Source organism: Equus przewalskii, chromosome 5, assembly GCF_037783145.1.
Source record: "Equus przewalskii isolate Varuska chromosome 5, EquPr2, whole genome shotgun sequence".
Lineage (NCBI taxonomy): Eukaryota > Metazoa > Chordata > Mammalia > Perissodactyla > Equidae > Equus > Equus przewalskii.
Genome location: NC_091835.1, coordinates 22,962,713 through 22,981,338, shown reverse-complemented (window position 1 = coordinate 22,981,338; position 18,626 = coordinate 22,962,713). Strand labels below are relative to the sequence as shown.

The 18,626-nt window shown below is 46.9% G+C and overlaps 1 long non-coding RNA gene across 3 annotated transcripts in view; it reads right to left on the bottom strand.

Annotated features, from left to right (window-relative positions):
- Nucleotides 1-7,283: 7,283 nt before the first annotated feature.
- LOC139083285 (uncharacterized) overlaps nt 7,284-18,626 on the bottom strand; it is a 30,711-nt gene continuing 19,368 nt past the window's right edge. For 2 of the 3 annotated variants that reach the window (XR_011539883.1, XR_011539881.1), the window contains one exon: nt 7,284-7,704. This is a non-coding gene — a long non-coding RNA (uncharacterized lncRNA). Of the gene's footprint in view, nt 7,705-12,756; nt 12,958-18,392; nt 18,573-18,626 lie in introns of those variants that run through there. The other variant, XR_011539882.1, reaches the window with a different exon arrangement.

Below are 18,626 nucleotides of genomic sequence, written 5' to 3'. Positions count from 1 at the left end.
ATTTACACAACAAAAAGATACTGTCCCCTTCTGCCACCCCAACAATGTTGATAAAAATGTAAATTGGTGCAACTTTTCTGGCAGGCAATTTCACAATAAATATTAAAAGCTTTAAAATGTGCTTGTTTTTTGATTCTAGACTAATACTCCTCGGTATGCTTTTGGGAGAACATAATTAAGGATGTGTTCAGTTATTAGTTATCAAGATCATTGTAACCAGGGTGCTGATAACATAGCATAATTGTAGCCCACCAGTTGAGCAGCAGCTCTGCATTTGCTGGATGGTCGTGGACCACTCAGGTGATGCAACACTCTGCAGCTCTTCCTAATGCTTTTCTACCAGCTCTTCCTGTCGAGTGAACGAAGAAGATTATGAGTGTGTCCACTGAAGTCTAACCATTGTAAAGAAATACACGCAAGCCTAGAGAATAATCTGGAAATGCATTCACAAAAATGATAGCCATAGATACCTGAGGGATAGCATTTTCAAAGATGTTTTACTTTCTTCTCTTCACTTAATTCTATGTTCGGATGTCTTTTCCTTTGCAATGAACCTATCTGATTTGTGTAATTAGTTAAAATTGTTGTTTTCAAAATTAAAAAAACATGCAGATTAACGGTAAGTGTTGATCACAAGAAAATTGCTTTGCCCAGTTGCTTTTTGATTGGCACGTGTTTAAAATACAGCAACTCCTTCGTATATGATGATAACAAATAGTCTGTCTTTGATGTGGTGGTGAACTAGAGGGTCTTAGGTTAACTTCAAAATTTTACTGTTTTTTCTGGACTACCACCTAAACATGAGGCACCAACCCTTTGATGGTAGGGGAGAAAATATGTGAAGAAGGTCAGAGCCTGGGGCGGTCTCTCCAGCTCCTCTAAAGCTTGCTCCAGCCACCAAACAGCAATACTGTGATCCTAGCCCTCTTTGCCCACTCATTCCTGAGCACCATGCCCAAATCCTGAGGTCTGGGTGGAGTGTCAGCTGTATGGTGCATTTCCCCATTCTTGAGAGCTTACCGACTTAGCAGCATACTCACTTGGAAATACAAATGTATTCCAAGCGTCATGTTCTGGTCCCATGAGATCCAGGAAGAATGAACTTAAACCTTCCAATGTCACGGTTGGTGAAAGTCCACAGTCCTCCTCAAAACTGTGCAGCGGTAATCAGACTTCCTTTATAATACACACATGCATGCATGCATCAATGAACAAGGCAATACAAATTTTAAAAATTACCCAAAATATCTGGAGGTATAGTATATAGTCTTTACTGATGTGTGTGTTGAGTGGAAAAGCAAAAACAGAAGAAGGAATTTCATCATTTCAACACACCAATGTTCTAAAATGTTGCTCAGTTACCCTAAACCCATGAAGTCTCATGGGCTCCCGCCTTGCAAGTCCATCTTTCTCCTACTCACTGGTTCTTCTCTCCCTCCTCTTCCTCATCCCCTCCGTTCCTCTTCTGGCCACGCAGGGCAGCTTCTCCAGCTTATGAGGCTTCGGTGCCACACCCACAGCACCTCCTCTAGCCCAGCATATTCCCAAACAGCCACCAACGACATTGCCTGTCATCTGGCCACCCAAGGCACTGTTCTAAGTTCTTTATTCATTTAATCTTCACAGTAACCCTTCAAAGAAGGCAGCTCCTTAAGGGGAATCCTGGTGCCAGCTGGGTTTTTTTGTTCGCTTGTTTGTTTTTACCTCATTACGTACACAATTATGTTGGCTTTTCGGAAACCCGGAATTCAATCTTTAGAGCTAGAAGGAACACGTGAACAGCAGCATGTTTATTCCCTGTTAAAAGGTAGGACAGATTACCATTATGATTCTGTTTCCTCAGATGCTCTTTTAATTTAAGAAGATGAGTCCAAACGACTCCATCTGGCTGAATCCCGGAAGGAACCCACGGAAACAATTTCATGATTCTGTTTCAATGTAATTCAACAAGTTGTTTTCAGACCAGTTGGAGGGAGAGGAGAAAATGACTTGAGAAAAGAGACAGGTGTGGAATTGGGTAATTGTCCTTTCATGAAAGTGGTGTAAAAGGTGACGGGTTTCAAACAGAAGGTACCTCACATCTGTTTGGAATCACCTGAGAAGCCCGTCATCCTGCACCAGCCCTTCTCATTTCCTCCCACTTAGCCCAGGCCTTTGTGAAGGCCCCACAGTAAAAGCTCTCTAGCAGCTATCCTCAAGTGTTTGCTGCTGTTTCCACTCAGCCCGGAGGAATGAGAGGAGGGAGCAGTGACAGGAACCCCAGGGGAGGTCCACTGAAAGGGCCACTTTGAGAGGGGATGCCATCAAAGAGAGGGAAACCGACATCTCCCCACACGGGGAAAGTAGGAGGGCACACGCCCTGATGCAGGTCTGCTCCCTCTGACGCCTGCCAGGGATGCACACTGGCTGAGCTCGACCGGCAGCCAGAGGGGACAGGGGCCTGGTGGTGATGACACAGGTGCAGGGGGCAGTGGATGCCCGGGGCAAGAAGAGGCGGTCCAGCTCTACAGAGCTCGTCTCATGGGGTGCACACGCAGACACACATGCACAGAGCTCAGCACATAGGTGTGTGCAGAAACGAGCACACGCAGACACACATGCACAGAGCTCAGCACATAGGTGTGTGCAGAAACGAGCACACGCAGACACACACACAGAGCTCAGCACACAGGGGTGCGCAGAAACGAGCACACGCAGACACACATGCACAGAGCTCAGCACATAGGTGTGTGCAGAAACGAGCACACGCAGACACACACACACAGAGCTCAGCACACAGGGGTGCGCAGAAACGAGCACACGCAGACACACATGCACAGAGCTCAGCACATAGGTGTGTGCAGAAACGAGCACACGCAGACACACACACACAGAGCTCAGCACACAGGGGTGCGCAGAAACGAGCACACGCAGACACACATGCACAGAGCTCAGCACATAGGTGTGTGCAGAAACGAGCACACGCAGACACACACACACAGAGCTCAGCACACAGGGGTGCGCAGAAACGAGCACACGCAGACACACATGCACAGAGCTCAGCACATAGGTGTGTGCAGAAACGAGCACACGCAGACACACACACACAGAGCTCAGCACACAGGGGTGCGCAGAAATGAGCACACGCAGACACACATGCACAGAGCTCAGCACATAGGTGTGTGCAGAAACGAGCACACGCAGACACACACGCACAGAGCTCAGCACACAGGGGTGCGCAGAAACGAGCACACGCAGACACACATGCACAGAGCTCAGCACACAGGTGTGTGCAGAAACGAGCACACGCAGACACACACACACACAGAGCTCAGCACGTGGGTGTGCAGAAACGAGCACATGCAGACACACATGCACAGAGCTCAGCACACACGTCTGTGCAGAAACAAGCACACGCAGACACAGACACACACAGAGCTCAGCACGTGGGTGTGCAGAAACGAGCACATGCAGACACACACACACAGAGCTCAGCACATGGGTGCACAAAAATGAGCACGTGCAGGCACACTCACAAACACACACAGGGCTCAGCACAGGGAGGTGCTCAGAAATGAGCACATGCAGACACACTCAGCCACACAGAACTCAGCACATAGAGGTGCTCAGAAAAGAACACACACAGACACGCTCACACGCATACAAAGAGCTCAGCACATAGGAGTGCTCAGAAACAAACACACACAGACACACGCACATATTTGCACACACACTCGCATGCGCACACTGTGATATTGTGATTTATCATAAACAGATATTTTGGTCTTCTGTCCTTGGTTCCTGGCTTACAACTCCCAGAACCTTTGGAACTTCCTAAGCAATAAGAGCACTGGGAGCACCTTTAGTTACCTTTAGTCACTTGTCCTCAGCTCCTTAAATCCCCTCAGAGCCATAAAGTGAAATGGGTGTCTTGTTATTCATACAAGCCCCTTTCAACCACAACTGAATTTATACTAATGAGGTGACTTTTGGAAATTCTCTAAGGATGGGAGGACGGGGCTGGTTGTCTGGGGACCAACCCTGAACAGAGGGTTGGAACTTTCGGTCCCATCCCTGATTTCCTGGGTGGGGAGAGGGGCTGCAGGTGGAACCAGTCACCAGTGGTCAGCGACTTAAGCAATCGTGCCTATAGTGAGGCCTCCTTAAAAAGCCAGAAAGGCTGGGGAGAGCTTGCAGGTTGGTGAACCAGAATGCTCCCACTGGTCACCATGCCGGGCCCCAAACTCCACAAGGACAGGTGCTCCCTGGTTTGGGGCCTCGCCATATGTATGTCACCATCTGGCTGTTAATTCATATCCTTTAATATCTTTTGTGATATACTGGTGATCTAGTGAGTAAATGGGTCTCCCGATTTTGTGAGCCATTTTAGCAAATTAATCAACCCCAAAGAAGGAGTCAGGGGAACCCCTCATTGGCGGTCAGCAGCACAGGTGACAATCTGGACTTGCGATTGGCATTTGAAGTGGACAGTGGTTCCGTGGCCTGAGCCCTTAACCTGTGGGATCTGATGCTGTCTCTGGGTGGACAGTGTCAGAATTGGGCTGAATTGTAGGACACCAAGCTGGTGTTGGAGAATTGCTTGGTGGTGTGGGAAACCCACCCCCCAACACTGGCATCGGGTGACAGAACAGGAGACACACACACACATCACACACACAATACACACACCCCTGTTATCTTTCCTGGGAAGCCATTTGCAGCTTCTCTCTCCTTCGAGTACCTTCTGCATTCATCTGGTGTAGTTCCTATCATGCTGCTGCATCTGCTTCCTTGACTGTTTTCCATCTCTGGACGACAAGTTCCTTGAGGTCAGGAATTGCGTCTTATCTGTCGCTATATCCTGGGCACTAACAAGTGAGCCTTTCATTCATTGCTTGTTGGAAAACAAATTACAGGATGAAATATATTCTGACAATAATTCGGGAGTTTTTAACACAAAAATATTTTCACTTTTAGGTTGTATTCATTTTTTTTAGCCCTCCCACCACAGACAGAATAAAGAGCAAGCCAAATGTGAAATGTTTTTATTGTTACATCAAGCAAAGCTTTGGACTCCTTGACTCTGTCAAGCTGTAGCAGGTGTTTGAGCTCAATGAACATCCTAACATTTCCCAGCCCCCCAGGATTAAGAGGCCAGAAATGGCTTGTGTCACTTCGCGGGGACGTGAGTGTGACTCGTCTATGTGCTGTTTCCCTTGCCATGGCCACACAGGGGTCTCGAATTCCAGAAGCTCCTGGAGACTCTGTCATCCTGGGCCCTGAGTGACCATGTGGATCAAAGCCCCCCACAGACTCTAACCACGGAGGCAAGGGGAGCAGGAAATATCCCTTGCTGTTTGAAGGCCCCGAGACTTCTTAATTCGAGACTACAGACTTCCCTAGCCTGACTCATACATACAATGCACATCCTTCTATAAAAGGGATGGTGGGCTGGTTTGTCTCCAAGTCCCTTTGTAACTCTTATGGGCTGATTGAGTCCCCTGAAAATTCCTGTGCTGAAGCCCTAGCTCTCAGTACCTCAGAATGTGACTATATTTCAAGACAGGGCCTTTGAAGAGGTCACTAAGGTTAAATGAGGTCATAAAGGTGGGGCCCTGATCCAAAAGGACTTGTGTCCTTTATAAGGAGGAAGGGACACCCAGAGATTCCGCAGAGGAGGAAGAGCACGTGAGGACACAGAGAGAAGACAGCCCCCTGCAAGCAAGGAGAGAGACCTCAGAAGAAACCAACCCTGCCGACACCTTAGTCTTGGACTTCCAGCCTCCAGAACTGTGAGGAAATACATTTCTATTATTTAAGCCACGCAGTCTGTGGGACTTCGTCATGGCAACCCAAACAGACGAATACAGTGACTCTGATACTTTGTAAGTTTCATCTTATATTTGAATGATTTGGAGGGAAAATCTACAAACAAGATTCGCAAAATAGGGGAGAAATGGCATAATATTTTCTTTTTCTTAGGCTTCCTTATTAACAATAGAACAAGACTTTTGTGTGGTAGCATATAAGAGCAGAAAACCACAATTGTGTTTTTCCCTTCCAGGCAACTATTAACTTTCTTAACATTCCAATCAAGGATTTGTGACGTAATTTCAGAAAGCATGCATCTTCTTTTGAAAAGTGCATTTCCTCTGGGAGCACACTGGGTGGATGAGCGGAATCTGGCCCTACAAATTCCGAGAACACTGGCTAAATGAGTTTTCATTTAATATCATAGGTCTTTGTTGGGAGTTGGGACAAAGTCAGATTTAAGTGAAGAGCTCAGTTTCGAATGTGGGGATTGACGTGTTGGTTCTCCTCATGAATACAGGCGTATAACACTCATGAATGAGTATCCTAGCAAAGAAACAGTGAACCAGGTTGGCAGACCGGCCATATAAATGTTGCCATCCTCCCTCTCATGTCCACAGCGTATCTTGCTAATCAGTCAGGACAGTTGTCCCCCACTGAGCCTGAATGTGGCTCACGACCCTCCTTAGGAGCAAAGCAGCCACCGTCAGTGACTCAGGGAGTCACATATGCTGAAACCCTGAGCTGTTAACTATGCAGTTTGGACCAGTGGCTTTGTTCACGTGGTCGCTTGCTTGTTTTTCTTTGATGTCTAGTCTGCCATTCAGCCATCTTTTATTTCTATGCTTGTTTTTTTGTTGTGAGTTGAATTGTATCCCCGAAAACATATGTTTAATTGCTAACACCGGGGTACCTGTGAAGGTGATCCTATTTGAAAATAAGATCTTTGCAGACATAATCAAGTTAAAGTGAGGTTATCCTGGATCAGAATGGGCCCCAATCCAGTGACTGACATCCTTATAAAAAAGGGAAATTTGGACCCAGAGACACAGAGGAGACGCACTCACAGGGAAGAAGGCCCTGTGATGGTGGAGGCAGAGATCGGGGTGGACGATGCGTCTGCAAGCCAAGGAACGCCAAGGATGGCCAATAACCACTAGAAGGTGGGAAGAGACAAGAAAGGAGTCTTTTCTGGAGCCTTCAGAGGGAACACGACGTTTCCACATCCTGATTTCTGACTTCCAGTTTCCAGAAGTAGGACAGAACGAATTTATTTTATACCACCCGGTTTGTGGTCATTTGTCGTAGTAGCCACAGGAAACTAATATACTTTTATTTTCTGCCAATTCCTTCCCATAGCATGGAAGAATTTAAGCTCAGTGGTGGCAATAGGTACAAGTAAAAATGACACACACACAGGCACATGCACACAAGCATTCAGACACACACACACACACACACTCAATTATAAATGATGAACACAAGCCCAGGGCTGTGTAACACAACATGCTATAAATACTCACTTTATTTCCTGACTAAAGGAGAGTAATGCTATATAGTTAATCTTAAATCAAACTATTCTGACACAAATGACTTTCATTTGATATATTGAGTTCTATATTGGAAAGGGAAATAGACTTTTTGTTTGCCATTGGCCAAAATCAACTTTGAAAAAGCTCAACTTATTTTAGCTTTCCCCGCTAAGCACTCTGAGACCCGTGACAACATTTAGATGGCACCTCCAGGCATAAATCCTGCACGAATTCTCCCAGATACTCATACTGCTTGTTAAAATTATACAACGACGGAAGAATCGCTGAACGATGAGTGGCTTCCTCACATTTAGCTTCTACGTCTTTGAGAGGGTTTGAGATTCAGAGAAGATTTGGAGGATAAAGTCATAACGTCCACGAACTGAAAGGAGATAAAATGCGATAATTTGTCAGAAAGCAAAATAAAACTTTTTTTTTTTAACTTCATAGCTAATGCGTGGTAGTTAAGTAACTAGGAAAAGCAGACATTCATATTTTCCTTTCTATCTCATATGCTTTAAAATTTTCGTAAGTTCTAAGTTTCATAGCGGGCTTTGGGTCAACGGCCTCAACAGTTGAGACAGCTCTGGAAGGAGAGGTGGTTTGACGCAGCAGGACATGTGTTCTGGAAAATCATTGTGGAAAATCAATGTCTTTCCACTCATAAAATCCTTTGATTGCCTTGATGAGCTCATTTTAATCTTTTGCAATGCTTCATGGTATAATTACTAAATTGTGCAAATTAGTGCTATTTTTAATTATTTCTTCCTAAAGAGGTTTTGACGCCAGAGCATTCTTTTACCAGATTTGTGAATCTTAAGCAATTTCAGCCTGAGAAAGCAAAAGTGGAAACAGGGATGCGGGCAGTGTTGAAATATTTAAAAGGATGCTCTGGACCATTCCAAATCCATTATTTTTAGACTGGAGTTTTGAAAACACCACTCCATCATAGTTCATAATTAGAAAAGCTCTCCACAACTATGGGAGTTAGAGACCATCCACTGAGTTGAAAGTTAGGGAATAAATGCAGATCCCAGGGAACACAGTTCTGGATACAAATCACTCTGCAATGGTTAGCCTGGCCTGGACCCATCAAAATGGCACATGTGTCCCCAGTGGGCCTGTTTTCTCCAAGTTGTCAGCCTCTCAGTGGGATCACACCCACTTGGTCTTTCATGGTGCAATATCATCTCTTGGCTGCAAAGGTCATTGCTTTCAGGAACTGAGATTCTGTCCGGAGGGACCCTGGGGGATTATCAGCTGCCCTTGAATGCTTCCATCATTAGTAGAAAGTGGTCTGCTGCACTCCGTCAAAACTTCCATGGAAAAGTCCCTCATAAGGAAGCTCAAGCAGGGAGGAGGGAGGTGAGCAAGGTCATGATCTCCCCTCCAGGGTCTGGTTCCAGATGTGGGCATCTTAACTTCCTAGAGTGTGATTCTCCATCTGAAAACCTCTGAATTTCATCAACTAATACGGCAGCCCACAAAGCAGCATTTCATCAAAGCTCAAAGGAAGTGGTTGCTGACATAGAGAGGAGTGATAGTGCCACTCAGATGAACCTTCTAGAAAGAGGTGCTGCTCATTTGGAGCGGTGTGATCACCTGGCACATCCAGCTGTGGCCTCCTTCAGGATCCACCTCAGCTTTGAGCCAGTCATGTTCCTCTTTAAGTGGCCACCAGCCCATGACCTAGCAAGGCCATACAAAGGCCTGGCCATTCCCATCTAATTCAGGGCTCCTCAAATGGGTAAGTTTTGCTCCAGAGCCCCTTCCCTATTGGGGAGACAAGCACTTTGTCAGGTCTACAGCCTGATGGCTCCCCCTTCCCATCCTGCTCCCCCCCCGACTTAAATTTCACAGCGATTACCCCAATAGACCTCTTCCTTCCTAACTCCATCTCAGCACTACTTCCCAGACAGCCCAGCAGCTCAGAAGTTGTTATTAAACCCCTACACACATATGTACTGAATCCTGAAGAATATCTGGCTACAGAGGACAAAGGGAATCAAATTTGGATGAAGCTATAAACAAAAGGAATCACAGGGGGGAAAACGGGAGTTGGGACCATGATCTGGCTTACATTTAGAAGACAGAAAATAGAATCTCGTAGAATGGGAAGGCCATGCATATTGCAGCATTCACGGATCCTGTGAACCCTTCTCTGAGCCTCCTAAGACATGAACCAGCGTTGATTTCCCCATTGCAGAGCAATGCTCCCCTCCCCGCTGCTCCATTGCCCCATTCCCCATTGCTCTGCGCTACATCTTGAATTGAGTTTTTTAGGGCTCGATAATGAACTGTAAGGTCAGTCTGCAGGCCAAGCTGTGTGACCCTGGAATGCTTGTGTACTGGGTCCTTTTAAGACCTTTGTGGCCTCAGGAGACTTATACTGTGGAGGTCCCTCAGCAGAGCGTCACCGAAGAGATTAATTATACCACCAAAACTCAGAGTTGAGTTGATGAGTCATTACTGTACTTTTTTGTAGACTCTTAAATGTTTACTAGCTTTGATTTTGCAGTTTTCCTTTCATGTCTCAGAGCCCATATATCTTTTTTCCAGACTGCAATAATTTGGGGGGTAGGGGATGCATAGAAAGCGGATAGGCCCTTGGTGCTTCATCCACAGTGCACGATAGGCAAAGAGTCCTGGTCTTGGATGGCCCCTTTGCATGTCTGGCAGGAAAGTCTCTGACCCATTCTCGAGGCCAGCACTTCTGTTAGTGGACGCAGAGATGTTGCCCATACACGGCAAAGTGACAGCAAGTTTGTGTGAAGGAAAAGTCAGAACTTTCGCCCATGAGCTTAATGCCCTTGATTCTTCTGCAAAGCTGAAGCAGTCAGTAACTCTTTGGCTTCTGAATTAGATCTTTCAGGTCCCTGATCTAATCTCACAGCTGAGCAGGATCCCTGGGAGTGGCTCGCACTGGCCCTGGAGAAGTTGAAAACAGAGGTTGCCTAAGGATGGTGTGAGCCTGCCCCTGGAGCAGGAGCAGGAGCGGGGCAGGCCAGGGCAGAGGGCTGGGTTTTCGTAGAAGGAAACACCAGCTCCACTGGGCTGACCATTTCGAGTTTTATGAATGTGTCCAAGGTATTCTCTCTCCCTGCAGAGCCTGTCTCCACTTCTTCCCAACCCTCTCTGGGACCCGGGATGCGTCACAAACCGGACTCCAGAGCGTGAGCTTGGGTTGGGTTTGGCCCATGAGGAGCAAAGTGGGAAATCAGAGAGAGTGAGGGAAGGAGGAAGGTCAGGCATCATTCCCTCGGTCCCCTCCCTCTCCCCAATGAGGTCATCACCCACAAGCCATCCAAGTCCCTCAACCAAAGGTCCCTGCCCTTCTCAGGGTGGCTGAGTCTTCTCCCTGGCTACGCAAAGCATGCCCAATCTGAGAGGTCCTAGTAAACATGTAGAATTTTCGCTCCTACCCTTCCCATTGGCATAGGGTGGGCATCTTGACAAGCTCCTGGGTGCACATTTCAGAAGCTCCAGTTTCCAGTTACTCTCTCCCCCTCCTCCCGTCAGGCCTATGGAGGTACCAACCCAGCTGCTACTAGCTCCGATTACTCTTGGCTCCCTTGTGATTCTCCAGCACCCACGTCTTTGTAAATTGCCATTTTGCAAATGAACCTCGTGTGAATTATCCTATTGAGAGTACATCTGTTTTCTGTCGGACTTTGGACCAGCTGGTCTCCTCCACCTTCACCTCTGCTTCTACCCACTTTCTCACTACCCATCTTCTGTGGTTTATTTAATTAGTTTATTAGCCAGTTTGGGACACGTTGACTTTGAGGTGATAGAAGAGGGTTGAGATCAGAGGCTGACAGACCTGGACAGAGAAGCAGGCTTAGAGCTACGGCACCCAAGAGATGGACTTGAACTTGCGGAAGAAGGAGCCCATGGAGAGAGCAAGAGTCAAGAGAAAAGCCCAAGGATGGGAGAAGGATGAGGAACAAGAAGGGAGAAGAGACAAAAATGCATGATCAAGGAAGTGAACGGAGAATAGAAAAATATTAAAGATTTCTTAAAATTCAATTTGATGAGTGGTTGGACATCTACTGTAAGTGGACGGTGAAGACATCACACCAGTATGCGTGTAGATGGAGGCAGAATGTCTCCTGCAAATGTTCTCCCCAGCACTGGTTCCTGTACCCTCTGCTCTGCTGACCCTTCAACCTTGACCCTGTGCACCTCTGCCTGATGCTCTGTCTTAACACAGGATCCTCACCTTAGAGAGCAGCTTGTGTCCCCTTTGATCCCCAGAACGCTGCTCAGGCAGCCTGACCTCTACTCCTCGCCAGCAGTCCTCCTCGCCCCTTTGGTTGCCTGCTTCAGGCCTCCCAGGTCGCAAAGAGAATGAACTGAATTTCTTCTGCAGTGAAAAATGAAAAATGAAGCACCAGTCGGGCATTTTCTCTATTTAAGTCTAAACCAAATTAATTTGGGGAATGGCATTTGCAGTCTAATTCCTAATGGCCGTGCATGGATGGATACATCCTATTTTCCGATGAAATATTCTACCGTCTCTCTCACAAAAATGGCAAAACGAATGAGTGTGGAAGTGATGGATGTGGAGACGCTAAGTGTCAACAGAAGTAAATGCTCTCCCCGGTCCAAACCTTCTTTTAATTTGTAGGACTCTGCTTAATCTTTCCGTGCAGTCTCATTTGTAACATGCAGGAGTTGACAGAGATGATCTCACACTCAAAGGCTGCATGAGTTTCTATGATTTTATAAGGCAAGAATGGGACAAAATGGCTCCTTACAGAAGGAAAGTTCTTTTTGTTTGACCTCTTATTGTTGGCGTCTGTGTGTAAGGGAGGATGTCAGAGGCAGAACTCAGAAGGTGGGGCCTTTGAAACATGGACACACCCTGGTGGGGCCGGAGTCCCGGTTATTCCAAGGAGACCCGACAGCAATGACATCCTGTCCACCAGCATCCAGACTCTGACGTCCCTTTAAACACACCCAGCTGCCCCATGAGGTCCAGGGCCTGGCCCCCTAGGGTTGTTCATGACCTTCGTTTTGTTTTAATATTGATGTATTTTCCATTAAGAAAGCAGAGCAAAGTCATTTGTGGGCATTTTCAATATGTATATATTAAAAAAAGGAAGAAAGAAAGAAAAAGGAAGGAAATTATCTAAAAGGTCTAGCACCCAGAGCCAATTGTTGGCATTCTTATATATTTCCTACCATCTTGTATTAGATACATAGTTTTTTTAAATGCAATCACAGTCACACTGTGTGCACAGTCCCACCTCCCGTCTTGGTCCTGTCGCATCATAACAGGAGCATCCAGATCAGATGATGGAGCGGACCTTTGTGCGCACAGATGGGGCGTGTGGGTGGCTCGATGCCAGCTTTAGCCTGCAAAGCAGAAGTTGTACCGAAACAACTGCTTTAAAATATAATAATAGAATAAAAGAATCAGGGGACTGGAAAACAGGAATGGAGAAAGTTATATTTTTGGAGCAAAGTGTCTGACAATCTCTCAGTGTGACTTTTTCTACAAAAATACAGAAGTGAGGAGTGGGTTTAGATCCAGAGACTGCTCACAGTTTCTGGGTGGTTGCTGGGCTCTGCGTCTCGCCTGGAGCATCATGCTCTTCCCCTCGGCTGCGTCCACCGCTGGCCCCGGGACCTGTTGGAGCCAAGATGATGCGTGTGGGAATCTGGAAGAACTGAGCTCACGGAGGGGCTCCCATGTCTTGACCCCTTTGGTCCTGGGATTTGCCCATACACCTTAGCCCCTGGGACGGGCCTTTGCCACAGTGCTGTGCAGGCACGGAGCCCCGGCCCTGCCCATGTCCATGTGTCCTGACCTTCTTCCCTGCACCTCTGACTCACATTCCAGGTTTGCCTGCTCTGTGCCCATCTCTGCATGACAGCCCAGTCTAATTATATTCCATGGCATTCCTGAGATGCAACAGAATCTGTTGTAACTTGAGGACCTTATTTATATCATAGGGACAGAAAAGAGCCAAATAGCTGTTCTCAGAGGAGGCACCTCAAAATGTCCTTGATAAACTGTTTGATGTGCCTCCATTGTCAAATCAGTGGTCTCAACAACCTCCAACGTCATTACGTTTCCATCACCTCCTCGCATATTCTTGGGAAAGAAAACGTAAGGATTTCATCAGAAAGAGCTGATTCATTTTGTGGTTTTGGCACAATTTCCCAAACTTTGTGTATTTAAACCATCCTTAGGAGCAAAGCACCTGTATGCCAAGTTGAATCTTCCTGGGGGTGCTCCTCACGCGTGGCTCTGACAAGCGCTAACAAGGCCAGCCTTTCATCTGCGACGTAACCTCAAGTCTTGGAAGGGGTGGGCATTTGGGAGAAGCAATCATCTTCCCCATCAAAGGAAGCTTCCTGAGGACTCCAGCCCCGTGGGAAGCGGTTTCACGGCAAGGACCCCCAGGGCTTTGCACTGACGCAGACAAAGGAGGTGGAGAGTGAAACCGCGGTGGGCTCCAGAGAGATGACGGGAGCTGGTCCTGATACAAATGGGATGGAGAGCTCCATCAGAGGGATACCCTCAGTGCTGCATGATTCCAGGGCGTCTTCACCCCCTGGGGCAGAATGAAGCCCAAGGAAAATAGAAAAAGAGACACACCAGAGACTTACTCTTCATTTCCTTGTGTCTACTCAAGTATCCATAAACAGGGAGATGCGAAAGAAGTTATCAAGCAGAGGTGCTGGAATTAAGAAAATGGAATTCTTTCTTGAGTCTAGCATCTAGCCCACAGGCAAGTAGTTTTGTGGGTGTAGACGGAAAGCAGCATGCCAAGGAGGACGTGAGGCCAGACAGAGCGGGGTTGGCCATGCTCAAAGCTTTGCTAATCTGGGGACAAGTCCCTGGAACTGTTAACCTTTCCTGAAACTTCCCTCTGCTCTTGCGGCCTCTCCGGGTTGCCTTGTGTATATTTGTGGTTGAGGAATAATCCAGAAGACTTTCCTCGAGGTTTTACAATGGCATTAGAGAGCTTCAGAAAAGAGCAGCCCGCTCTTGAGGAATTTGTAATTTTCTTTCATCGCACGATTATCAACAACGACCCCTTTGCCCATATTTCCAACAAAACGTTTGGAAGGACTCACATTTCTAAAATTCACTCTTCCACAAATCTTAATCACCGCAAAGAATTCCAAACTGTATATGCCTGAGACTTAAAAAAACAAAACAAGTCCCCTAAACACATTTGTTTTCTCTTGTCTCCATATAAAACCGCTAAAAGGCAACAGCTTTAGCTTTTTTGCAATTTTGCTCCAGTTTGACAATTTTGACTGAATTATGACTGGTATGACTCATCTTCTCTTTTGAAAACTTCATTAAAAATCTGGTTTGCTTAAATTTGAGTTGTAACTTGAACCGGTTGTTTCATTAAATTTAATTTATTTAGGTGGGGAGGGGAGATAAACTGTAATTTTATGATTAATTGCTTGAAATGGTTCAAGTTTATTTCCTTTCTCCTACATTGTTTTTTCTCACTTGAAGATCAAATCCATACTAGCATTTCAGAGGAAACAGGTCTATTCCTCTGCTTTATAGAGATCCTTATATGGGCCTGAGCTGGCTGACTTTGCAAGGTGAAAACAACCCAGGGTTGCACCTGTTAGGTGGATGGGCCAACCATAGGGTCAGCCAACAGGCGCCAGATAGCAACCTCCAAGTGGCAGAGAGAAACCCGGAGAAATGCTCTGTCCTTACTGCTGAGACCTTAGAGGAGAATCAACAGGTAAACATGAGGAGCCCAGAAGCTGTGCGAGCCCTCTGCCGTCCTGCTTTCTCCTGGAAGTTCTCCTGCAAATTCTCTTGCCCATTCAAAACAGGTCCGTGTTCTCAGACCTCTCTCCCAAGATGCATCCTGGGCAGAGTTTTCAGGAGCTCCTCTGGCTTTTACAGCCACGTGTCCTTCTTCCCCATCAGCCCCATTCTGGTTCACGTCTGATAAGAGACAATCCCATAAGCTGGTTTTCTGGAAAACATCAAACAACCCCAGCCAGGGGTGCTTTTCTGTTTGGCTGGGCAGAGGGGGCAAAAGTTCTGCAGCCCCTCCATGTGGAGTGCAAGGAGGGGAGCAAGGGGGTCCCCCAGAGGAGAGAGGAGCAGAGCGAACAAAGAGGTTCCATCAGGGCTCCTGGCCTGGATTAAACAGCTTGCGACTTGCACGCCCCACCTCCTGCCATTTCTCTGGTAACAGTGCTGCTGACTTTTCTATAAACTCCCGTGGGAGAGGGGACACAGGTCTCTCTTCACATCCTCTGAGTCCCTTCAATCGCAAATCCTGAACAAGGCAGGCTGAGCATCGCAAACTAAGGGCCTTCTTTCTCTCACTCCCCCTTCCCTGCCCCGTGTGCACCACCTTCTAGCTGGTTTTTGGTCCCCCTCTGCTTAGCTTCTCCCTCAAGTCCACCTGGTCCTCACCCAAGGTTCTGGATCCTGTCTGATAACACATCCCTGTATACAACCAGCCACGCCCACCCCCTAGAGACTGAGCGTACTGGCGGCTCTGGTGGAACTTCTTAGGAATCGTGACTCCATCCCAAGTTCTGTCAGACACCCCGGGCCAGGTGCATCCCATGGCCATATGGACACGAGCCAGAATTGTACTGAGAAGAGCAGACCTTGGGAGTGGATGCTGGTCCTGCTCTGTGCTGCACTGGGTACCCAGCACCCCCTCAGCTCCCATGTTCCCTAGCCCCCTTCTGCCAGGCCAGCTTGACACCCTCACCCCACCTAGAGGCTGTTTGCCCAAGCCACGAAAAAGTTGTCACCTAATGCATCCAGACTAAAAATGTTATGAATTCAGCATGCGCTCCAAGTTGGAATTTTGATGCGGCCAACCCATGATTGCGCATTTTTACGTAATGGAGTCGAAAATAACCTATCAAAGTCATAGCCTATGAACCCTGGTTGTTAGCAGAATGGACCACAGGTATGGTCTTAGCTTACTGATGGCACCAGGATCCAGAAAACATCCCCATGCTGGTGAAACGGGATGGGGTCACAGTTTTTGTGGGAAACAAGAAAACGTGTCTCTAGTCCCTGCACGTGAGGCTCCCTTCGGAAGTTACCTGTGCAGAAATCCTAGTCTGTACCAGCTTCTTTTTTTACATTTTTGAGTTTCTTCCTGTACCTACTAATAATGGGGGGGTTTAGTACTTCTTTTTAGAAGTCTTGTTATTTACGACTGGACCTCTGCTGTGATGTTTACGCCGGTAAATCTCCCGGGCTTCTCATCTACGCTGCCAAATCCCTCCACCCCTGAATAATCCGAACCAAAAAGCTGCATCAGAAATTAATAACCATGATCATAAATCAAAGTGAAGGTTTTATCCTTTCATTTTGCATACGACATCATGAGTAAATGAGTACCCCAGCGCACACGGGACTTATCAGAAAGGCAGAAAAACCTTCCTTAATCAAAGGCATATTTCATCTCTGAAAAATTCATCAGAGTGTGTTGTGGAACGACTATACGTCTTGAAAATCTCTCTCTTGCACATCTGGAAACTCACATCATTTTGCCATCATTATATTCAGGAATACAAGCGGTTTTGATTTGCATGCATAAAGCAGTTTCTTCATCTCTTATCTCGTGTGCCACGTGAATGAATTTCTGTGATCTATGGTTACAATTACCGAAATATGGATTAAGAGTGCCTACATTATGCAGATGCTTGCTGCGATCAAGAAGCTGCCGGAAATACAATACAGTGCTGGAGCACGCTTCGCTGTTTCAGACGACACTGATCTCTTCCTTGAGTCCTGCCTCCTGCCTGGAATCAGAGCTTTCATGGATACTTGAACCCAGACTTTTCTGGGCTTTGATCCGGAATGATACTGACAAGTCAACCTGCTCTTGGAATCTTTTCCTCAAAGCCAGTTGTTGAGATGCCACCTTCGAACTCCTGCAGGCCATCAGGCTGAATTACTCACTCTGCTCGGCTAAGGGGCTCTTCCTCTCGTCTCTAAGTGACACACCTGCTGGCTCTTGCGGAGTCCTCTGAGGTGGATGCTAAGTACATCCATTTCTTGCATATCGGCTGAAATTAAGGGCTAAAATCTCCTGGAAAGGCTTTCATCGTATACAATCGTGCCCATTCTGCCTGTTCATAGCATCCAAGTTTGTGCACAAAATAGATGGTGAAACATGGAGACAGCAGTTTGTGTGCAGCAAAGCAAGGGCTGTGGAGTGTTATGTGTATCACTCCCACCCTCCAAATGCAGGGCTGCTGGTGTCTATAAGGGCTGTCATCAGTAGGCAGCATCCCTGTACATCGGATGGGAGGCACCAGAAAACTCCAAGGATGACTTCATTCTTGAATTCATTCCACAACGCCAGCTAAAAGAGTTTGCAGAAATTCCCTATCCTCAGTTTTGTCATCTATAAAGCGGAAATAATAATATTACCTTGTATATGAATTTCCCGGGGCTGCCGTAAGAAAGTGCCACATATTGGGTGGCAGAGGACAACAGAAATGTATTATCTCACAGTTCTGAAGGCTGAAGTCCAAATGCAAGGTGTCAGCAGGACTGTGCTCCCTCCCAAAGCTGTAAGAGAAGGATCCTTCCTGTCCTCTTCCAGCTTCTGGCGGCCCCGACGTGCCTTGGCTCGTGGCTGCCTCCCTCCAGTCTTCACGTGGCCTACTCCCTATGGCTCTTCACGTGTGTCTGTGTGTCTGTCTCTGTGTCCAAATGTCCCCTTTTTGTAAGGACATGAGTCATATCAGATAGACCGGATTAGGGCCCACTCTGAGGACCTCATTTGAACTTGATCCCCTTTGTAAAGACCTTATTTCCAAACAAGGTCACGTTTGCAGATGCTGGGGGTTAGGACCCAGCATATCTTTTGGAGGGGTCACAATGTAGCCCATAACGTGGCATGCAGGGTTGTTATGAGAACTCCAGATGATGCACACGGGCAGAGTTAACTTAGCACATTAATGACCATCAGTGTCATCCTTGCTACCTCATCCCAGGCCCCAAGGACAGCCCCGCTGGGTGTAACACACAGTACAAACTAAGTTAATTGAAGGGATTTGGTTGGAACTCAAACTGTAACAAGTACAAACATTATGCAAATGAGTTGCAGCCATCGCAGTGGGTCCCCTCAGCTAGATATGCAAATTCAGCTCCAAGATAATCCTTGCAGCCTGTGCAGCTGCCCTCAACATGGCATGAGAAGAGTCATGTAGGCTGCTAAATTTGGCACAAAACTTGCCTTCTTCCAAAATCATGGGTAATTCTTCTCTCTGAAAAGACCAAGATTGTTCATTGTTTTTGAAGGAAATATGAAAGGGAAAAGA